General features: G+C 43.4%; 1 protein-coding gene and 1 pseudogene across 1 annotated transcript in view; one reads left to right on the top strand and one right to left on the bottom strand.

The window, feature by feature from the left end:
• The window catches only part of LOC135217632 (protein OS-9-like), a 209,487-nt gene that overhangs the window by 19,147 nt on the left and 165,781 nt on the right, over positions 1–24,559 (bottom strand).
• Positions 274–369, top strand: LOC135217799 (U6 spliceosomal RNA; annotated as a pseudogene).

Consider the following 24,559-nt stretch of genomic DNA (forward strand, 5'->3'; position numbering starts at 1 on the left):
AACAGATTTGGATCCCAGTGCATTTTTCAGATGTATTTCGGCTGTTAAAAAAGCAGATATTCCAGTTGTTGAGTGCTAGTATTTGACACCAAAGCAGTCTCCCTATCTGAGTTCCCAGTAGTGTCAGAGGACTCCGAGCGGATATCGTGCACCAAGATTATACAAATTACTGCCTGAATTGAGGATCACATAAGAACAAAGGGAAGCACCTTATTTTGAAAATGTACAAGGGCTCAACAGAGAAGAAATAATCCCTGTAGAGGTATGTACAGTATACTTGCTTGGGAAGTCCATATACTACAATTGGAACAATACAAAAGATTAGCATGGCCTCTGCACTAGGATAAAACCAAAGTGAACAATGTGTATCCGTCCACCTGTATGGCATTAGTTCCTCTTTGGCCTGGCACCTGCTCTACCTTGTGCGCCAGTTTTGACTGAGCAGTGACCATGTCAACCCCAGACAAGGATATCTGTGTCCAAGTTTTTTAGCTTTTGATTGAAGTTACCTCTTTTGTTTCTTCTCTAGTCACACAAGAAGTGTTTTTTCAAGATTGAAACTGGGCCTTTTGTTTAAAGGAGCAAGAGAAGTGTATGTATTTTCTCTTTTCATCCTCCTAGTGTCTAGTCAGTTCTAGACCTTCTGGTCAAGATTTTGGAAACCCTAGTTCTCTCTCTCTGACAGAAGATGAAGGTCAAGAGGGAGATGATCCAAACGGTTCTTTTACCTATTCTCCAAGATAGTTGGATACAAGCTTGAATATGCAAGGGGTTTTCTTCCAGATCCTCGTCCGAACTCCAGAGAGTTTTGTAGTTCTGTTCTTTAGGGACAGAGCTCTCTCTAGATTCCTAGCTCTTCTTGCATTTGTCTTCCCCTTTTGTCTGGGCATAACTTAAGTTTTTACGTGTCGACCGACTTCTACTGAGCCTAGTTCTGATCTTTGTTTCAGTACCTCAGATCTAGGTTAAGGAGCCCACCTGAGGAACCGGGAAGATGTCAGGGACTCGGTCTCCAAGAAGAATGGAACCTTCACTTATACTTTGGAGAACAAAAAGTCTTTCTCTTTTGGCTCTAGTACTGCTTAACCTACCTCACATCTAGACTATGGTAGTCTATTTAGATAAGACTTCAGTCCTAACACCTATGCTTAAACAGGGAGGCTGCATCCAGCATTCCCTATAGACCAACAGCAGTTTTCCTCGACTGACACATCAAATTTTCTAGTCACTCGATTTTTTCAGACAAGTAAGTTTTGTAGGATGTACTGGGCCATCAAAAGCATGTCCTTCCCTTCATGACCTTTTAATCCCTTAGGTTGTTGGGATCTGATTATTGTAAGATGCAAACCAACCTTGGACCTGTTGGCCTCTTCAAGGAACCTTCACCTTACTCCAGTCATGGCATGGGCAACAGGCACCATGCTATAGACGGTCCTCCTCACCATATGCATGGCCTTTTACATGATCGAGGAGGTGCTAAACAGTCTCAGGCTCAATTCCAGTTACCCTCTTGGTCCGTTCTGGCAAATGTAATAGCCCCAGAACCAACGGTTGTTAGTGGACTTTCCAAGCTCTGTTCTCCAAGTTATAACTCCAGAACCAACAGCTGTTAGTGGACTTTCCATGCTCTGTTCTCCAAGTTGTGTCTAATCAGTCAACCTAGCTTTAGAGATACCACCAAAGGTGGTCCGATCTTGCCCAGACAGGTGCCTGACTGTCCAGAGGGTTGTCTTAAGCCTTATTGTAGAGGTTTTTACAAGATTCAAAAGTCAACCTATTCCACTGTCTACCAGACTTAGTGACTGTCTTCCAAAAGCTGGTGTCTCAGACTCTTATGTCTCTTTTTTTAGGACATCATTGAACTGGCTGCAGAACACCCTTTTGTTTCAGAGACCTAGGATCTCTCACTTTCCTTTAAGAGGTACCAATCTATGCTTATCTCCGGTTAAGCACAGAGACCTGGATATTTTATCTTTTCAATGACCTCTCGAGTCCTTTTACGTGCCCAACTAAGAGCAACAGATGCAGTTTCCTTGTTTTCGTTTGTTTTAACCAAGAACAAGGATCCATCCAAGACCTGGATCTATTCTTTCTCTCTTGGAGCTTAACAGACACTCTTGGCTTCAAGAAACTGTTCAGCTCCGAATTCCTAAATGGCCTAGCGTCCAGCTCGCGTCACATCAGTTACAGCCTGGCGCCAGCATATGGATCAAGCATCCAGGAGGGCTCACAAACTCTGAGGGAAAGGTGTGAGCACTCTAATCAGTTGGAGTTGTTTTTAGGAATTTACCTGAGCAGGACTTGATAATCAAGAAGGCCTTCTTATTCTTTTGATGGTCTGTCAAGATCCTCCTTGCCATCTGACCAAGATAACTTTTTCCTTCACCCTAAAGAGATTTCATCTCCGTTACTCTCAAATTCAGGAAAACAACTTTGCTTTCTTTAGGTGAAAGCTAACACCATCAAAGTAGCCTCTGCTTCTGTAGATTTCAGGCTCATATGCCCCTTGCTTCCATTCCGCTAAAATTGGCTTAAGTGTCTCGCTATCATATGGAGTGAAAACTGAACCAATTGCTCTGTCGCCAGCTATAGAACTTCCAGTACCTCAGAGTTACTAGCTATCCCGGTGGCTAGAACTTTGGGTTTGCCTGGCACCCAGCTCGCCTACTGCCAACTAAAGTTTGGCATCAGCAATAATTACCTTTCTGCGAGCTACCACAGCTTACCTGGCACCATCTCCAGACTGGTGTGAACTGCAGTTTGTTGCTAGCTATAGAGCTTCCAGAACCATGAGCTGCTAGCTCACCTGGTGCCAGCTTCAAGTCGGGCCCCGGCTATAGAGGCCCCAGCGCCCAGAGTTTTGGGTTCCCCTGGTGCTCAGCTCACTTGGCACCAACGTTAGAGCTTATATAGTCTGTGAACTCCAAGCAGTTCCACAGGTGCCTAGTTTGCCTGACACCAGTTACAGTCCAGCACCAGCAATAATTATACCTATCTGCAAGCTTCCATGGCTCACCTGGTGCCAGCTTAACAGCACTTTTAAATTCTGCAGTACCACAGAATAGGAACTGGCTTGGTATGGCAAGAAGCAGCATAGGATGTTCTATCTCTTCATCTTCTACAAGGAACAGAGTTTTTAAGAGCCAGGAGGTACATAGTACCTGAAGCACCCACCACTCTCAAAGGATGGGTTGTGATATTAACCCTGATTAGGTGCGACGGGTCGAGCACGACCCAAGGAGTGTTTAAAAAAACATGTTTTTTCCCATAAATCATCGTCTATCTTGAATCTGGGTGTGACCGACCTGCAAGAGGCTAGCAGAACACACACTACAATCATGTCAAAACCTGCGTTTGCCTTGCCTTTGTATTTTCCCCTTTTCTGAGTACTAATTGTTTGTTTTGAACAAGTGTGGGATACAAAGGCAAAGTTATCAAGTAGTGATTTCCTGTCTAACACTGTTGACACGGATAGTTTTGTATTGTTGGAAACTGTAGGTAGATGGTGTGTGTACATTATGGATGCCATTGGATGTGGCTGAGATGTCTTATATTGCCATTTGGTCCAATTTCCTTAGAATGCCAATTTCTCAGTTTTTGCATTTTTTAAAAATTTATTTATTTTTTTTTTTTTTTTATTTAATTTTTTTTTTTTTTTTGCATTTCTCATCAACAACGGCCAGCAGGCAGTATTCTCTGGGCATGGATGTCATCAACTTACTTCTAATGGAATTAGAAAGTGACGTTGATGATAATTTAGAGGAGTGACACCTCTATGGCAAAGTTGTGTAACGAAGGGTGGGAGGCAAGGAGATGACCTTAAAATGATTACGAGACAAGAGGGGGAGAGAGGGGGTGGGAAGTAGTGGGTCTGTGCCTTTTCTGGTCACAGATTACATCAGATTATGCCAATAAATCATCGACACACTGTAGAGTGAAGAGGAGAGAGATTAGAGATGAGGGAGAAATGACGAGAGAGAGAGAGAGAGAGAGAGAGAGAGAGAGAGAGAGAGAGAGTAACATTTCTGATATGACAGTACTAAATTAGATGTTAGTGCAGATCTTTTTACATAATTCAATTCTAGGATAATACGAGTGTATTCTATAAAAAAATTAGCCATTTCCTATTTCATTTAGGTACCCAAAAAATTTGTGAAATTTTGAAAATTTTTTGACCAAAAAACTTACCCTTTTTTTTTTCTTTTTTCTGATTTTGACCTCTACGGGTCTGACATCTTTTCAGGTAATCACATACTGTAAATAGTAGTTTTAGGAAGGATTCCCTCAATTCTTGTGTGTAAATAGCGTATTTTGTATTTTTTGTAAATATTTTAGCAGAATATTGTTTGACAGAGAGAGAGAATAATATTTCTGATATAACAGTAAATTACATCTTAGTGCAGATCTTTTTATATAATTCTGTTCTAGGATAATATGACTTTATTCTATAAAAAAAAAATTAGCCACTTCCTATTTCATTTAAGTACCAAAATATTGTGAAATTTTGACTTTATTTTTTGGCCAAAAAAAAATTAACCTTTTTTTCTCTTTTCAGATTTTCACCTCTATGGGTCCGACACCTTTTCTGGGAGTCACATATTGTAAATAGTAATTTTAGGTAGGATTCCCTACATTTTTGTGTGTATATAGCATATTTTGTATTTTTTAAAAATATTTTCATAAATTATTTTTTGTATATACTTATTAATATACAGTAGTACCTCGAGATACGAAAGGCTCAACTTACGAAAAATCCAAGTTACGAAAGCAAAGACGAAAAATTTTACTGCTCTACATACGAAAAGTTTTCAAGATACGAAAGGTTTCTGAAAGTCCGAGATTCGCCCCATAACAATTTTGAAACTCGCGCCGCACACCGCCATCTTAGTTATCGTAGACTCGCCACCATCCTCCTGCTCTCCCATTGGTTCCTGATGCTAGCCAAGCCATGAGATCCTTCTCTCTAATTGGACAGCATCCCTCCCATCATGCATCTTCTATACATACGTACTACGTGTTGGCATGCTTTAGCTCGGCCACTTCGCACCCGAAACTTTACCGTACGCATTCGGCATTCGTTCGCTCCAACGATTTCGTTTAGTAACGTAAATTCGTTAGTGATTTCGTTGCAGTACATATTATAGTGTTGTGCGAAGACTGTATTATTACGTATTTGTGTAACTTTACGTAAATTAACGTAGTCATGGGTCCCAAGAAAGTTGAAATTCACGGAAAGAAGCGCATGCTGTCTCTGGAGACAAAGATGGAGATCATAAAGAAGTACGAAGCTGGTATGAGATTGAGTGTGATCGCAAAGGAATACGGCCATAATCCGTCGACAATAGGCCATCCTTAAACAGAAGGATGCCATCAAAGCAACTACGACCATCGAAGGGCATGCACTATTTTTGTCCAGCAAGAGCCATGTGCACGACGAGATGGAACGGCTGCTCCTCGTCTAGATAAAAGACAAAGAAATCGCTGGCGATACAGTAACGGAGACGGCAATCGCTCACAAGGCCAGTGCTATTTTCGGAGATTTGATTGCGCAGGCGGAAGACGACGGAGGGGAAGGGACTTCAATGCAAACCCCAGAGTTCAAGGCTTCGCATGGCTGGTTCGAGAAATTCCGTAAACGGACTGGCATCCATTCGGTGGTGCGTCATGGGGAGGCTGCCAGCTCGGACACGAAAGCGGCCGAAGCATTTAAGAAGACTTTCGACGAGATGATGACCAAGGAAGGCTACAGTTCTCAGCAGGTTTTCAACTGTGATTGAGACTGGCCCCTTTTTGGAAAAAAATTGCCTCGTCGGACGTACATCACGGAGGAAGAGGAAGCTACCCGGGCCGGGCATAAGCCTATGAAAAGACATGCTTACGCTCGCACTTTGTTCGAACACCAGTGGGGATTGCAAGGTGAAGCCCCTACTGGTGTATCACTCCGAGACTCCTCGAGCCTTCAAGGCCCCAAACAAAGTGTTGAAGGAGAAGCTTCCAGTGATGTGGAGGGCTGATGCAAAAGCTGGGTAACGAGGCTTTTGTTCACCGAGTGGGTAAATCTGTGTTTTCGGCCCGACTGTGAAGAGTTTTTTCGCAAGAGAAGCGCCTCCCCCTGAAATGTCTGCTGGTGTTGGACAATGCCCTCCCCTCCCCACCCTACCCTTCTTGGGCCTCGAGGAAGATATCCTAGCGGAGTATTCCTTCGTTAAGATTCTTTTTCTTCCGCCCAACACCACCCCTCTCCTCCAGCCCATGGACCAGCAAGTGATAGCGAACTTTAAGAAGCTGTACACGAAACATCTTTTCAAAAGATGTTTCGACATCACCGATACCACAAACCTCACCTTGCATGAATTTTGGAAGGAGCATTTTGACATCGTCATATGCATCCAACTCATTGACCAAGCTTGGCAGGAGGTTTTGAGGCGAACCTTGAATTCCTCGTGGAGGAAACTCTGGCCTGATGCCGTATCCGACCGAGACTTCGAGGGATTCGACGTGGGCGAAGCTGGTGCTGCTGAGTCCGAAACAGTTGACGATCCCAAAACTGTTTCCCAACCAGATCTTGACGAGATCGTTGCACTCGGCAAGTCCATGGGGCTGGTTGTCGACGAGGACGACATCAACGACCTTCTCGAGGAGCACCAAGAGGAGCTTACGACGCATGACCTGAAGGAGTTGGAGGCCATGCAACATAACGTCGTTCAAGAGGAGTTCTCCAGCAGCGGCGATGAAGAGGAGGAGCCTATGACAACGGCAGAAATTAAGGAGGTCTTAGCCGCTTTTCATAAAGTGCGATCGTTCATAAAAAAAAGACACCCCGAAAAGGCTCACACAGGTCGTATGCTTGCGCAGTTCGATGACGTTTGCCCGAGTCGTTTCAGGAACATTGTCAAAAGCAGGCAGAAGCAATCTTCCTTGGATAGTTATTTTTTAAAGAGGCCTTCAGCATTAGCAGGACTAAGCAAAAAGGAAGAACCAGGTGATAAAAAACAGAAAGTTGAAAGCAAAAAGGAAGAACCAAGTGATGAAAAATGATATTGTTATGATACAATAAAGTTTCATACATACTTACCTGGCAGATATATACGATTATGGCCCACCCAGCCTCACCGCAGGAGACAGGTGGAAGAGAAAATCTGTCCTTAGAAGGTAATAGTTCCTATTCCTGCCACCCAGCGGCAGGCCGGTAGATCACCTGACCTACCTACCTGTAGCGTGTGCCGTGAAATTCGAATTTCTATCGGGGACGACGGGAGTCTATAGCTTAAGTATATATCTGCCAGGTAAGTATGTATGAAACTTTATTGTATCATAACAATATCATTTTCATACATTCAACTTACCTGTCAGATATATACTTAGCTGATTGGCACCCCTCGGTGGAGGGCAAGAGACAGCTATTTACTGATTAGACAGGTAAACAACATACGTTGTAGGTAATAAATAAATAAAACCTTGGTTCCTATGTGTTTCGACGAAGGGTCGACTTCCTAGCTATTGCTAGTAGTCTGCTTTGTCTCAAGAGCCTCAGCGAGGATGTGACCTATGGCTAAGAGTTTTTGTAGATCTGTCAATGGGGTCTTATCCACTTACTTGACAAAATCTAGTGGGCATTTGTCAATGGGGTCTTATCCACTTACATGACAACACACCTATGCCTACTAGCATAATTAAGGAACACAACACCGATCCCGATCACCTGATCCTAACACGAGGGTTTGCGCTTAATTTGAAAAGAGCTATCCCCAAACTCATTTCAAATAACCCAAAGAAAATAGTATACTTAAGTTAAAATAAAATTTTTTAACTCACTAGTTAAGGATCAGTGTCGGCTCCCTATCCCAGCAACGTATCCGTAGACACGTAACCAAGAGAGAAGGATCTCTCATAGGTCAACTTGACCTCCTTCGTGCAAAGAGAAGACAACACAGAGTTGCATCTGCCGTAAATTACAGCTAATATGTCTCTCACGACATATGGTTATGGAAAGAACAAGAATTGTTAAAAGCTTGCACTTCAAGCGCTTTTAATTCTCAGCTGTTTGAAGGAATCATCAAGTTACTTAAGAAGTGCTTTAGAGATCACACTGTTCCAAAGAAGACCAGGGCTTTCTTTGAAATTGATCTCTTCTGGATGAAGCCTAGAGCCTGGCTTGTGCCTGGCTGGCGCCTCGCGCCTGTCTGACGCCTCGCTCTTGGCTGGCGCATGTTGCTTGCCTGGCGCCTCGCGCCTGGCTAGCGCCTTGCGCCTGCCTGGAGCCTGGCTGACTTCTCCCCACTTGCTGGAGCTCCAAGCTTGTTAAGAGTCTCGAGGAAACTGGCGATGCCCACATTGGACACTTTTTTCCGAATTTATTTGCCTCTAGCGCATCTGCACCAGTTGGAGGCACGTCCTTCTCCTCATCAGACAATGACAGTGTTTATTTGGACTGTCTTCCTCTGGCGTCTTTACGCCTGTTCTGGTATTTTGGCGCCTGATTGGCGCTACATTGTCCGAAAGTCCTGAACATCCGCAATCGTTTATCAGGAGACTGGAGAAGGGTGGAAGAAATTCTTTCACTTTGAGCTTTTGGTCTCCGGTAAGGGGAGGTGATTGTAATCAGCTACATCCAGTAGACGATAGGATATCTAACCGTACGAGAGATAAGTCTTCCTCCGAGGAGGGTCCTTGAATACTTCCGTTGCTCACGAGATCTCTTCTTACATGTTGAAGGGGTGTCTCGTTGCAGAATCTTCCCTATCCTTGCCCGAAGGAAGGGAAGAAGCCTGGAAGTCGAAGGAGACTCCGAGCTGAAATTGGGAGTACTCCTGATTTCTAGCTCTTTATTGTATCCCTCTGAACACCTTCTGGGAAGCATTTCGAGCCGTCATCGTATACCAAAGACTCTGTAGGCAAACGTTTGAACCATTCTACTGTAGATGAAAATGTAAGTACTCTGCCTGGACAACGAAACCTCTATCTGAAAACATTGAATCAGGAATAGGGGGTTTCAGTTCTTTTGCCAGACATACTATGCTGGCAAGAACCCATTGTCTAGTCACTTGTCTTCTTGGTCGTTTAGGACCCAGAGAAACAAAGAATTCCCTCATAAAAATTTCTCAAAGAAGTTTGATGAGGAGCAGTTCCATCTTGTCGGAACATGGAATCTGTGGCCACAAAAAAGATCCCATTAGAAGTACATGATATCCTACTCTTGTCATATTGAGGTATCGTATAAGATCCCGAAGATCTTAATCCTCTGCTATCTCCAATTCCCTTTGTAGAGACAGAGTATAGCCTTTTACTGCGTTCTTTGATAGCAGATATATACAAAGGTGATTCTTCCCTCTGAAAGGGAAGAAAAAATCGCTATGTGGTTCACAGAGGTATCGGAAGAGGACAGTTTCCTCATTCCCACTAGCACGATCTGCAGCAATTCTATGTCTAGGCCATGACTATTGTCATCTACCTTGAAAAATCCTCTCATTTATGTCCACTTCTGGTCAGTCTGCATGCAGACAGACTCAGAGTGGAGAGGTTGTTAAGGTCCATTTAATAATAGATGCTGATAGAATATCCAGACTCTCTTGGAAAAGACTTCCAAAAACATGCTGTGAGAAGAACGTGACCTCTGTGAATCCAACCTCTCTGAGGCCAAAATGAGGCATAAAGTATTATCCTCTCTTTCTTTGATGCCCTTTATCTTAAATTCTGTAAAGAATTTATATTTATATTTAGGGGAAAAAAAAGACTAAAGTATATTCCCCTTTCTATAAAATAAAGATGGCGTATATTGCTACCTCTCTTGGTTCGAGGAAAAGGAAGCATTCTATAGGAAGCCTGTTCGTCTTCTACCTTGCTAAGAGATCTATGAAGAAGACTTTCCGCAGGTTCTCACAACTCTTTCCAATAAATGTTAGACATACGTTAACAGTTATTATCGTCGATCGAGAAGGTTCTCACGGACATGCAAAATCTTGCATCGAACCTCTTAAGGATCGTTATGTTCCCTGTCTGTTTTCCAAATAGGTTCTCTTTTTTAATGCGAAGAGGAGCGAAAAAAGAGATTCTCGATGCTCTTTGCGATATGAGAGAGTCGTGGAATTGGCCTAAGTGATAAAAAGGGTAACGAAATCAGGAACGATTCTTGCCGTTACCGAGCCTGCTGTCCGAGAGGCTACTGGATTCTTAGGTTAATAACTTGCTAAAACGAGAAAATATCTTGGATGGTGCTCTTGCCCATTGCACCAGGCTGGCGCTTCTGGCGCATTGCGCCAGGTTGGCACTTCTAGCGCTTTGCGCCAGGCTGGCGCTTTCTTCTAATTCTCTTTATGTTATGTGCCAGAACATCTGTGCCTTTATGGTACCCGACCTCCTTTCACATGTTAATTCCGTTCTTAGTAGGAAAAAACTCTTATATACGAAGTATAGTCCATTCAGGGAAACCATTTCTGCCACGAAGAGAATGTTTCCCATCCCACTCATCCATCTTCTCTTGAGCAATATCCGATTCTAAAAAGGTTGTGTGCGTTTCTCGAAAGACTTGACCATACCGTAGTCTTGAAGTGAATTCTCTACTACATCCATCTTCTCACTAAGCATGTATTCTAATAAGCCATGCTTTCGTTCGCATGAGAGCATTATATAATATAATGTTCTACTGCGTTAGAATCCTTTAATAATGTTACCTACGGTAAACAGCATTGAAAGGTTATAATATCTTTCTTATTGAAAGCTTCTTAGCAAAAGGTAGACAATATTTTATTTGTGTTACCTTAACTATCTCCTCTATTCGAGACTAAGTCCATGATTGTAGGGGGAATATACGGTTAACCATTCGATCCCGTTGGAGAGAGAGATGTAAACGACTACTCATGACCGAGAACCGGATGGTACTGTATTGGCCTTAGAATGACAGCCTGGCAGTCTCGCTCGCTGCCTGACTGCATTCATCATGAGTTGCCAGTTACTTCATTCAATGAAGGAATATAATAAAATTATTCTCGAGCCTAAGGAAGCTCTTAATAATGCAAATTTAAGCCAAACAACCTTTGTTAAATACCGAAGCTGAGTAGGTATTGTCGTAACAAACCTTTTAAGTGAAGTCCTTACCAGGAAAAAACCTGTAAGGATATAGATAATTCCATAGCGAACCACAAAGGCAACTCTGGTATGGGTATATGACTTGTCATTCAGTTGTCGTATACAGCAAGTCTTGCTACTACATTCTTTCCTCTCCAATTCAGAGAGAGAATGGAAATCTTGCCCTCTTCGTTCTTTTCGTCAATAAACACGAATTAGTATTAGTCGAAAGAGATCGCAATGAAAACTCTAGGATCGAAGAGAATCCCTCAAATTTTTATTCTCTTGGATATAAGGCCGTATTCTATGCCTCTATTATTTGGAAGAGCCTCTAATCAATGAATGAGAGCTCGTACGAATCTTGTTTAATTTGCAAACGATCCTGAGAAAAAACTCCATCATCATCTAAGTCCTCCTGACAAGAATGACGGCCGCCTGCGCGACATATTGCTTTCTTCTCAGGAGACAGCTGTGCTTGCGGCAGATTTCCACCAGAAACGGATATATCGTGAACAGGACGACGGCCGCCTGTGCGGCACCTTTCGTCTCTGTCCAGAGAAATCCGCTCCTGGTCCAAATCATAAAGATATGCTTCCTGGTTGATTTCTCCGTATGATTCTTTTGAGGAAGATCTTGGCGCTTGGTGCTTAACTGTTGCCAAAAGTCTGGTTTGTTCAATGCGCTTGGACGTATCTGTCCGTCTCGGACCGTGTCGTCTGTCCGAGCTGTCCACCTATGGAACTTGGCGCTTGGCTGGTGTCATTCCAGTACGACACTTCTGCCTGTCCGTCTTGTCCGCTTCTGGCGCCTGTCGCCCAGACGGAGTTGCCTGCGCACGACGTTTTGTCCAATCCAGGCTGTCCGCAATCGGCACGAGTCGCTTGGACATAGTTGTCCGCATAGGACATATCCGCCTGTCCGGGCTGTCCGCGTCTGGCGAATGGTGTCTGGTTGGCGTCGTCCGCGTAGGACACTTTTTCCTGTCCGAGTAGTCCAATTCTGGCGCCGAGCGCCTGGGTGGTTCTGTCCGACTCGGACACTCTTCGTCATTGTCCGTATGTTGCGTCTCAATCCTATGAGTTTTCGTCCTTCTTTCTTTATTCCTCTCTGTACTCGTACGAGGAGTAGAGGAGGTAAGGCTGGAGTCCGGAACGCCCGTAGGACGAGATCTCTTAACAGGAAGAAAATAGTCTTTTCTCCTCGGAAGGTCTTTTCTCAATACTCCTACTAAAGAGGAAATTTGTTCCTGCATTTTAAGTAGGAAGTCCGTCGCGGTTTCTTCCTTTTCTTTGCCATGAATAGGACAATGCGCTCTGGAAGGCGTAGGAGATCGAGATATTGTCCTCTTGGCTCTTTTCCTCTCGTAGGGAGAATCGTCCGGGAAACGTTCCGGGCTCGAGTCCAACGTCGGAGCTTTCCAACTCCTCTTGATCGGACGCGACAGTTCGTCGGAAGTCCATCCACTTCTTCGAGGAGACGAATCGGAAGACAAAAAGCACTCTTTTAGGATGCCCTTCCAATGGCGATCCTTGGCAGTCTGGGACGCTACAGATTCTGCCAAGGGGACGCCTGACCGGTGGGGATTCTCCGTAACCTCCGTACGACTGTCGACATTCCTTCTCCTCTGGGCCTGGAGCTTGGAAGAGGTCTAGGTCTGGGAGCGAGACAGAGCCGATCGGAACGCACCCTCCACTATTTTAGGACGCCTTTCCAATGGCAAACTTGGCAGTCTGGGACGTTCTACAGAGTCTGCCGAGGGGACGCCTGATCGGTGGGGATTCTCAGTAACCTCCGTACGACTGTCGACATTCCTTCTCCTCTGGGCCTGGGAGCGAGACAGAGCCGATCAGACGCACCCTCCACTTCAATGGCGAACACTATCTTCACTTCTTACCTTTTAAGAGCTCGCTTTTGAGCTACATCCATTATCTTCAAATTTGCATATATAAATTTGTAGTTTCTGTGGAGTAAGAAGGTGATGAGGATACAACAACTACTAGTACTGCTAATACTCTAACTGCTCGTTAGCACAAACGCTATTAAAGCTTATAAAGTAAGCGTATCTAGTTATATGCTTTTCTGACTTCCAAAAGTAGGAAATTAGAGTTTAATATTTCCTCAATAAAGTTGTAACCTTTATTACATGTAATAATGAATAAATATTAATAATTCCCTTTATTGCAAACTATGTGAGTGTCTACCGATAATTTCGGTAGTTTCAATTAGTATTTTCTTCGAAATTTCGAAGCGAAATTCATTAAAAAGTTAATAAAAGCGTATGCCGAACCAAAGACACAGTACTTCCCTGCAAAAGACAGCCCAGAAGATCGATGGCGATGAAACACGAAAATCAAATCAGGAGGAACCGTAAACGTATGTTTACAATCCAAACGATAGAGAAAATCTGTCCTTAGAAAGTAATAGTTCCTATTCCTGCCACCCAGCGGCAGGCTGGTAGATCACCTGACCTACCTACCTGTAGCGTGTGCCGCGAAATTCGAATTTCTATCGGGGACGACGGAGTCTATAGCTAAGTATATATCTGACAGGTAAGTTGAATGTATGAAAACAGAACGTTAAAAAAAAAAAAAAAAAAAAAAAAAATTTACGTAATTTTTAGATTTTTGTAAGTTAAGTGTTACAGTTTTGTTAATGTTTTTCGTAAATTTTATTTTTATAGTTTTCCTTAAATTTTTTATGTGTTTTCGTAAAGTTAAGTATATGTACATACGTACGTTATCTGCCGTTTGTCCTCCTCCTCCTCCTCTGCCGCCACTTTCAGAGATAGTCTTACTCGAAAGGTAAGCTTCGACATTTTACGTTACAGTAATAATATTTCTTGTACACTAATTATACACTTTATTTACAGGTTTGGATTTTTATTCTTAATTTAGGTATTGAATGGTCCAAATTGTTGTAGTATTTCATTGTTTATAGGTCAATTTAGCTTTATTATAAAATTTAATGGGGTGTTTTTGGAGGGCTTGGAACGGATTAGCCATTTTACATGTAAAATGTGTTCCAAGATACGAAAAACTCATTATACGAAGGCCGCCTCAGAACGGATTAATTTCGTATCTCGAGGTACTACTGTATTTGTAATAAATATTTAATTTGTAGATAGGTATGATTTATCTTCTCAGTAGTGTTCGGCAATGGTGAAATTGATTTTAGAAATTAAAATGTACAGCATAGCTAAAGTTTTTGAATTTTCACAAATTTTTCTGGATGCTCGGGTCGAGCTTGACCCCACGCACCTTTAAAGGGGTACCAAAATAGCGAAATCTATCCAGGGTTAAATATTTCAGTGTAGATGACAGTGTTTCTGGTTGTTTTTTTATATTGGTACTGCTAGCTATTGGGTAACTCCTTAGCTGCACAACTTCCACTGATGCTTTGGTAGCCATCAGAGTACTCCATCACTACAAAGCTCCCACTTAAGTAGAGGTGACCCTTGGCTTTACTGGCATGCCACTAAAGGTCAAGTTGACCAACAACCAGTTACAGTTTTATACTACAGGCTATCTTAACTGACAAGCATTGTATTCAATGCTAGCAACTTTTCTATTTCAAATTCATTACGACTTAATTTTTTTGGAGTAGAATAGTATGTCCATGTATCCCACCTCCTGTGATTATGGGACTCAGCTATGTAATTACTTGGTAAGTTACTTATATAAAAATGACATTTTTATAATAAAGTTTCATATGTATATATACTTACCAAGTAATTACAAAATAAGTTCCCACCCTCCTCCCCTCTGATGGACATAAAGACACAAAATGAAGGAGGATTGTCTGTTGGTGGAATGGGGTGTTATCTACATAAACTAAATTGAAGTGCTACCAACGAAATTTTGAATATGAGCTGCCGTATTAGTGAACACTATAGCTATATATGTAATTACTTGGTAAGTATATATATAAAACTTTATTTTCTTATGAAAATTGCCAAAAACTTCATGAAGTCCATAAAGTTAGGGCATTCAGAATTCTTGAGGAAGCTGACACAGTCCGAGTTTGTACCACCTGAGTCAACTTTGGGTTGGGAATCCGTCCGGGACGGAGTTTCAACTCTAGTAGAAGAGGAAACCAATTGCTCTTTGGCCAGTTGGGTGCTACCAGTGCTATCCGCCCTTTGAAAGATCTGAGTTTGTGTAGAACTTTCATCAAAAGATTTATTAGCAGAAATAGGTAAATCTTCTGCCAATTGTTCCAGTCTATGGACATCGCATCTGTGGCGTGAGCCAGAGGATCCAAATTGGGAGCCACATAACATGGAAGTTTGTGGTTGGACTCCGTGGCGAACAGGTCTACCCGAAGGCCCAGTATTTGTAGGCAAATCCAATTGAATGACTTTGTGTCCAAGGACCACTCCGATTCCAGTGGAGTTGTCCTGGACAGTGAATCCGCAATGACATTCCGTACTGCTGACAGGTTCCAATGATGTTTCATTGCCAACGACAAGATTGCTATCATCACGTGATTTATGTGGCTCGACTTGGAGCCTCCTCTGTTTAGGCAGTGAACTATCACTGCACTGTCCAAGACTAGTCTGATTTGAATATTCCTGGCCGGAGCTAGTCGTTTCAGGGTCAGGAAAATGGCCATTGCTTCTAGGATGTTGATATGGAACTGGCGGAATACTGTCGACCACGTTCCTTGAACCTTTTTGTACTGAGAATAGCCCCCCCTTCCGCTCAGAGAGGCGTCCGTGTGGACTAATAGAGACGGCGGGGGAAATTGGAGCGGTACCGACTTAGAAAGACTCTTGACTGTCATCCATGGACGAAGTCTTTTCCTTAGTATCAGCGGAATCAAGGAGATTTTGTCTCTGAGTCTGCTGTTGGCTCTTCTCTGCCATACCCGATTGATGTCCTTCAGTCTGGCTTTCAACAAAAGATCTGTTATTGAAGCAAACTGAAGTGAACCTAAGACTCTTTCTTGGGTACGACGAGAACCCTGTCTATTCTTGAGAAATTGTCTCATAGCTTTCGCTATCTCTTTGCACTTGGTTGGCGGAAGAGATAGTTTGTGTGCGGTTAGACCCCATTGAATTCCTAACCATTGAAAGAGAGACGCCGGAATGAGACGGACACCTCTTGTTTATCTGGAATCCCAGATACTCTAGAAATTTTATTACTTTGGCTGTTGCACTGCAACATTCCTTGTCGTTGGGTGCCCAAATGAGCCATTCGTCTAGGTAAGCTACTAGCGTAACCCCCTGAGCTCTTAGTTCCTGAACTACTGTCTCTCCTAGTTTAGTGAATATTCTGGGCGCTATATTGAGCCTGAATGGCATGACTCTGAATGAGTAAGCCTGTCTTCCTAGTTTGAAGCCTAGGTAGGGAAAAAAGATTCTCGCTATCGGGATGTGATAATAAGCGTCTGTAAGATCGATAGTGGTGGTGACGACCCCATGAAGAAGTAAGGTCCGCACCTGCGAGACGGTTAGCATGCGGAACTTGTTGCATTGAATGTATGAGTTGAGACGGGACAAGCCCAGAATCACTTAATTTGTCCGTGTCCTTCTTTGGCAAGGTGAACAAACGTCCTTGAAATTTCAGGTGTCTGACTTCCTTTATTGCCTTCTTTTGAAGAAAGTCTTTGGCATAGTCTAGAAGGTCTGTCGTTGCAATTTGGTGAAATCTGACTGGTGGAGGAGGCCCTTTTATCCATCTCCACCCCAGACCTTTTGATACGATACTGTGGGCCCACGGACTGAAGGTCTAATGGTCCCGGAAGAGGTACAGTCTCCCACCTACCTGGAGAGGCTCATAGATTGGATGAGGTCTTACTTCCTCTGGCTCCTCTGGAACCTCTGCCCCTGGAGGGAGCTCTGGAACCAGCTCTGTGCCGGTAAGCACCTCTTGCTCTGCTTCCCCTTGCATGTCGGTTATAGCCTCAAAACGCCCCTTGCGCTTCAAATGAAGCGTTGAAGGCCGGGGACGTCACGAAAGTAGCCAAACTCGAGGACTGCTGAGTTGGCTGACTCTGCAGCAACACCAATTGTTGTTGTGGTCGTGCCTTAGAGGTCGAAGGTTGACCAATCTGGGAGACGGGAACTGCCTGAATCACCGTCTGTGTCTGAGGGGCCTGGAAGGGCTGATACTTCCTGACCCTCTTCCTACCTTTGGGCTGCAGTCCGGAGGTCTCATAGAACTTCCTTTTGGAGGGAAGACCCCAGCGGACACGAAGGTTCTGATTAGCCCTAGCAGCCTCACTGATGATGCTGTTAACTACGTCTTCAGGAAGGAGGTTAGGTCCCCGGATTGCTGCTTTAATGAGCTTATTAGGCTCGTGTCTAATGGAAGCATCGGCAAAGACATGCTTCCTGCAGTTCCACCTAGCAACCACAAAGTCATAAAGGTCACACTTAAAAGTCTGTAAAAGTGACTTTGTTAGAACCCGGAATAGAGATTCCTCAGAGTAGACAAAAGCCGTCAACTCTGATGTAGTAATAGAGTTGATCGACCTACTCAGTCTACACCTGGACTCAAATTCTGCCTTTACCATGGCATCCAGGATTCTGGGTAGTCGTTCACTATACTGAGTGGAAGCACACTCCGGATCGAGTTTGCCCACTGTGAACGTTTCTGGAGCGCCCACCCAGCACTCCAGATCTCCGGGAAAGAGCAGAGAGGTAGGCTCTGTCTCTCGAAGCTGAGGCATCGGCTTCTCCTCCATTCCGGCCTGCAGAGTTAACTCTGCGATCTTAAGACATGCAAGAGGTCGGGATGTTATCCCCCACCACGAACATGGTGTAGCAACCCTTGTGTGGCGTCAGTCCGGTGTTGACGCACTCCCATTCTGAAAGGGTGCGGACCCATGCCGACTGTGCCTGGTCCCTAGGATAAATTACAGTTTCCTTTGGGACCCTGTCTACCCTGACTAATGCTTCCTCAGCTAACCGAGTGAAGCCTGGGAAGGGAAACTGGAGGTCTGCCGGGAAGACGTAATCTACCACGGAACGGGTTCCACAGCCTTCAATTGTCAGCATGCCATCCGAAAAGGGAGCATGCAGAGCCAACCACCATGGGTTGCTGTTCTCGAATGGCAGAAGCTTAGAAGCGTCCGGCACAACGAAGGACTGCTGTGTGTCTCCGGACTGCGTAAGTCCAGCCAGCAAACTCTCCTGGACTTGTAGTCTCTGAGCCAGAGACAGGATGGACTGACCCAATGTCTCCAAGCTCGAAGCGAGCTGAGAAGACATCGACTGCAACCTCGAGTCCACAATATTGCCCATCTTCTCCATTAGAAGATTAGCGAAGGCATCAGGATCGAAGCCGGACTCCGTAGGTCTGGCTTTAGATACCTTAGCTCTCGACCCCTTAGGCAGGGGAGTAGCTTTAGCCGAGGAAGCCATAGGCATGGGAGACAATGACGACCTGGCGGAACTCGCCGGAGCAGGTTTAGTTGGTCTGGTAGTCCTAGGCAGAGTCTTCTTTTTCAGGGCTTTCACCTTGGGGATCACGGAACCAGACCTGTCCCCAAGGTTCATGGACTTTGAGAAGCCCTGAAAAGAAGAGGAAGAAGACGGAGTTGGGCTGAAAGAAAGTTATTTCTTTTTAGCAGATCGAGATTTAAAACTACCGGCCTCACTTACTTCCCTACCTTCTTCCTGCGTGTTGACGGTCATGGGTTCATGAAGGATACTGATGGCCGCCACCTCTTCCACCACCTCCTCGCACAAGGTTTCTTGGTCTTCCGGAGGGGCCTGGTGTGATGGTAATTGCTTTATAGCAAAGGAAGTTAAAGGAAAGGATACCGCATTTTCTAGAAATTCGGCAGCAAGGAGGCGTTAGCGCAACGTGTTGGAGGTGCCTGTTATCATGATGGTTCTAGAATCGGCAGGAGTGTTGTGGATCTCGTCAGGACGTGAGAAACGCCGCGATTTCTGATGCAATACCTCGTCTAGATTCATCTAAGAAATTCTAGCAATCTCGGGAACCTGTGACGCTCGCCGTAAGCCCCGCCCCCGGGATGCCGTATAAATACAACGGAGGAAGTAGGAGCAAACAGTGATCGTAAAAGAGAGAGATCACCAGTTAGTAAGAGCCACAGATCAGATTATCAGTGAGAGATCAGCAGCAGTGATCGTCAGAGAGAGACTAGAGAAGAAGGAACCGACGAAGTATCAATCAAAAGAAGAGTTGTTTGAGAGTTGGTCTAAACGTCTTCAGGAGTGGACGACCAATTTGTCTCTACATTGAGCAGACTTCGGAGAAGAAAAGGGGGGAGTTCCTGCCTTACAAATAGACTATTTTCTACAATACGGAGTCAAGAGGACGTCTGCAATTGCCGCTCTACTTTTATGAAGCCATAGCCTTGAATTACCAAATTGACTAGCAAGTACTATTTGAATTGCCTCACTGTTCCCCCAGTTCCTGCAGTGTAAGATTCTATCTTTTTATGTAAATAGGAGATACCATTCTGCATTTACCTTTGTTAGTAAGCTTGTACATAAACCTTTGTTGCGTTAGTGTTTCTTTCTATATTTGTATCCCCAGTTTCAACTGTTTGTGTTGATATATATTTTTTATTTATTATTATTTCATATCGAACCTGAAGTGGACTTCTCTCAGAAGTAACATTGTGTCGACCCTTTCCAGGATATTTCAACACCGTAACATTGTCTCTGAGATCTCAGAGTCCGTAACATTGTGGCGACCTTGCTTAGGCTATCAACACTTTAACAGTTTGAAACGGAGAATATAGAAAGAATCAGAATGGGTGAGATGGTGAAAGGGTTTATTGAGTTGGGTAAGCTACTAGGTCTAGGGGGGAATGATCTCCAAGAGTATGTTGAGAAGAAAGGAAGAGAAAAGTATGAGAGAGAAGTAATGAAAATCCAGCAAAAGAGAGAAGTAATGAAGATGCAGCAAGAGAGAGAAGCAATGAAAATGCAGCGCGAGAGAGAAGTGATGAAAATGCAGCGCGAGAGAGAAATGTTGGTAATGCAGCAGGAAGAAAGAGAAAAAGTACTTATGCATGAGTTGGAAATTGCTCGGTTAAGGGAAAGTACTCGTAACAGTTGGACAGGCGAAAACGAAAACGAAACTGAAAGGTTAAGTATCAGTTCAGTGCTAATATTAGTACCAAAGTTTGATGAGGAAGATGTTACGACATATTTCATGTGTTTTGAGAAGTTAATGGAACAAGTAGGTTCTCCTAAAGAAACGTGGACTTTATATTTGCAGTCAGTTTTGCAACTATACAGTGTATAGTTGCATGTCTACGGAGGAATGCGATAATTACGATATCGTGAAAGAAACTGTTCTTAGCGCATATAGGCTAGTACCGGAGGCATACCATAAGAAATTTAGAAATTTGAGAAAGGATGAAAATATTACGTATGTAGAATACGGTAAGAAGTTAGAAAGGCTGTTTTTTGATTGGTTAACTTCTGCTAAGGTTGAGGATTTTGATAGTTTGAAGAACTTAGTGTTGTTAGAAAACTTCAAAGATAACGTATCCCCTGAGATTAAACTTTATATAGAGGATAGGCGAGAAGTATCTTTTGCAGGGGCAACTAGGCTAGCTGACGAATATAGTCTAACTCATAATTTGAGTGTTAGTAAGAAACCAAATGATCCTTCGTCTAGTAGAGTACAAAGCAGTAAAGGTTTCAGTCCTAGTAATAGCAATGTGAGTAGATGTGACTATTCCTGTTATACATGCGGAAAACCTGGTCATACGTCTAAGGTTTGTAAGAGTAAACTGGCATCTAGTGGCTCAGAATTAACTTGTTTCCGATGTAATGGGAAAGGGCATTTAGCGAGAAATTGTGCAGCAGAAAGGAAGGACGGTAAGAAACCAGTATCTCTAGTTAACCTTTCGTCAAGTAGGAATTATGTGATGAGAAAAACTAGGAAAGTTTGGTGAATTTCTGTTGGAAGGCGTAGTTTCCTCTCTTGGAGGAGTAGATTCGAGAGAAGTAGCCTTGCTTCGAGACACAGGATCTGCTGTCTCACTGATCAGAAGTGAGTGTGTGCCGAACAGGACAGAAATCAATATGGAAGAGAAAGTCATGTTAGGTGGATTTCCTAACACTTGTGTTCTTTGTCCTTTGTTGAAGTTGAATTCAGAAAGTCAGGTAGTGTCAGGAGAAGTAAAACTTGCAGTTGTGGACAGTTTGCCCGTTGAAGGCGTTGACATTATTGTCGGTAACGACTTAGCTTTATCCAAGAATGTGAATCCTATTGTGAGGAATATTCCAGTGCCTGAAAGGGTAGTAACTATGTCGGGTTTAGATACAGACGTAGACTATGGTCATAATTTGTTCGTGGATTCGAACGAGAGTGAGTTTGTGGATTCAAACGTAAGTTCGTGGATTTGAACGTGAGTGAGTTCGTGGATTCGAATGAGTGTGATAGATGTAGCGAGGTTGATCTTGGCATGAGTGTGGCCGAGAGACCTAACTCTATCATTGACAGTGATAGCCAAAGGAAAGGCGAAGCTGTCGAGAGTAACGTTGTAAATGTACCTGTTTCTAGTCCTAGTTACGGTGATGAATTAGGCTCTAATGTTTTGGATAAGGATGAGCTAGTCAAGTTGCAGAGAGAGGATGAGACACTAACCCGAATTTTTGAATGTGAGCTGGATGATGATCTCAAGGATGTGTGTAAGGAAACTTCTTGTGTGAAGGACGAAGTTTTGTGTCATGTTTGTCCTAAGTCAGGTAGTAAAGGGGGAATCACAGAAAAATTCGTAGTTTCTAGGAAGCTTCATGAATTAATTTTTAAGTTAGCACATGATGAGCAAGGACATTTAGGAGTGAATAAAACTTTCAGGTCTATTAGTAGGACGTACTTTCGGCCTAAGATGAAAAATGATGTATGTTTTCAGAGGCATGTTTTGAGCTGTCCTGAATATCAAATTGCCGGGAAACCGATTCAAGTAATTCCCAGAGTTCAGTTGTGTAATATTCCTTCAGTAGGCGAATCTTTAGAGTATGAATTTATAAATGTGTATGTTCGGAACTTTGCCTAGAAGTAAGGGTAGAGATGATTGCATAACTAATCTTGAGTATTATAAAAACAAGCTAAGAGATGTTTGGCAACTAGCGGAGGAGAACGGAAGAGCTTGGCACTAAGCGAAAGAAAATGCGAGAGGAAGTCAAGGGGAAATTAAAGGAAAACTTGATCTTAGATCAAACAAGAGAAGTTTGTGTGTAAGAGATAAAGTTTTAGTACTAGTCTCGAGAGAAAGTCCATTTTTTCCTTATAAGTTCGAAGGTCCTTTTTCAGTGTTAGAGGAGAGGGGAAATATATATCATAGAATTAATGTGGGTAAGAGTAGAGCAAAGGCAATGAATGTAAATTTGCTTCAGAATTATAAACAACGCCCCGTGCCGTGGCCTCCGCCCGTGTAACAGTGTTACTGAGTGAGATTAATTTTGAGAAAAACACAAGAGGTGTTTTCGTATTTATAAGTTTTAATCAGAGTTCAGAAAACGGAAAAAGTAAGAGAGAAGGATAATGTTATAGTTAGTAGCCTCTCTAGAGATTTCTCAGAATGAGTAGCCTAATAACCGTTTTCTGTTATTGCACGAGTGAGTGTGTGTGAAGAAGCGTGTGTGTTTGACTGGAATAAAGCTTTATGCAGAATTGTTTCCCTGCTATTTAATTCTTGCTTCTCTTTAGAAAAAAAAAATAAAATCAGTTGATTTCATTTTTTTTCTCTTTTGGGGGGCGTATGATGGTAATTGCTTCATAGCAAAGGAAGTTAAAGGAAAGGAGAACGCATTTTCGAGAAATTCAGCAGCAAGGAGGCGTTAGCGCAATGTGTTGGAGGTGCCTGTTATCATGATGGTTCTAGAATCGGCAGGAGTGTTGTGGATCTCGTCGGGACGTGAGAAACGCCGCGATTTCTGATGCAATACCTCGTCTAGATTCATCTAAGAAATTCTAGCAATCTCGGGAACCTGTGACGCTCGCCGTAGGCCCCGCCCCAGGAAGGCCGTATAAATACGATGGAGGAAGTAGGAGCAAACAGTGATCGTAGGAGGAAGAGATCATAAAAGAGAGAGATCACCAGTTAGTAAGAGCCACAGATCAGATTATCAGTGAGAGATCAGCAGCAGTGATCGTCAGAGAGAGACTAGAGAAGAAGGAACCGACGAAGTATCAATCAAAAGAAGAGTTGTTCGAGAGTTGGTCTAAACGTCTTCAGGAGTGGACGACCGAGTTGTCTCTACATTGAGCAGACTTCGGAGAAGAAAAGGGGGGAGTTCCTGCCTTACAAATAGACCATTTTCTACAATACGGAGTCAAGAGGACGTCTGCAATTGCCGCTCTACTTTTATGAAGCCATATTTTATGAAGCCATAGCCTTGAATTACCAAATTGACTAACAAGTATTTGAATTGCCTCACTGTTCCCTCAGTTCATGCAGTGTAAGATTCTATCTTTTTATGTAAATAGGAGATACCATTCTGCATTTACCTTTGTTAGTAAGCTTGTAAATAAAAATTGTTGTGTTAGTGTTTCTTTCTATATTTGTATCCCCAGTTTCAACTGTTTGTGTTGACATATATTTTTTTTTTATTATTATTTCATATCGAACCTGAAGCGGACCTCTCTCAGAGGCCGTAACATTGTGTCGACCCTTTCCAGGATATTTCGACACCGTAACATTGTCTCTGAGATCTCAGAGTCCGTAACACCTGGGTCTCCATCGTATTTTGGCAATAATGGGGGCCGCCACTTCCCTAGCTACTGCCGAAGAAGTCCTCGCGTTCGGGTACAGTAACGAACAAAGCTCCTCCGACAGCACATAGGGGCATCCGGCAGCGACGTTCCTACCAAAACCTCCAACCCAGACCCTTAGGGTTGCCAATGAGGAGGTTTTGAGCGCCTGAGGAGTCTGTAAGAAAGGACGAAATCAGATCCTCCAGTGGCGGAACGTGCCATATTTCCAAATATATATGTAAGGATATATCATAAAAATAGAGAACATTACCAAGGTGGGGATGGTACCTACCGACTCATCAGTCACATACTCAAACAAGGAGAAGCAAACTTCACAGCCGTCCGGGTGCCATACCAAGAGGTTATTGACCTCCACAGCACAACTGGCATGAGATCGACAGACCTCATGACCACACGGTTGTTGGAGGACGGCTGTGCTACCCAACTCCTGACAGTGTACCATCTGTAAGTTAAAATTGGTACACGAGTATCTTCAAATAGTTCCACCGGAGTTAGTTCCGGCGGTATGTTTACATTTAAGACTAATTCTACTAAAACTCACTAAAGATAAACATTAACTATTATAATTTTACATAACGTAAAAGCTCTGATTGTCTCCGCCTGCTCCGGAATCCATAATCTCGGTATCGCAATAGCTATGACTGGCGGAGCTGGAAAACTAGGTAAAACCTAAGCCTGAGTCTGATCACACCGGAGTAGGATAGCAATTCCAAGTCAATTGGAAACGCATTGCCTAAGCCTAGTTCCGCCCCCACCGGAGTGGGGAAAGCAGCGATAACAAC

The sequence above is a fragment of the Macrobrachium nipponense genome, chromosome 7 (assembly GCF_015104395.2).
Source record: "Macrobrachium nipponense isolate FS-2020 chromosome 7, ASM1510439v2, whole genome shotgun sequence".
NCBI classification, from domain to species: domain Eukaryota; kingdom Metazoa; phylum Arthropoda; class Malacostraca; order Decapoda; family Palaemonidae; genus Macrobrachium; species Macrobrachium nipponense.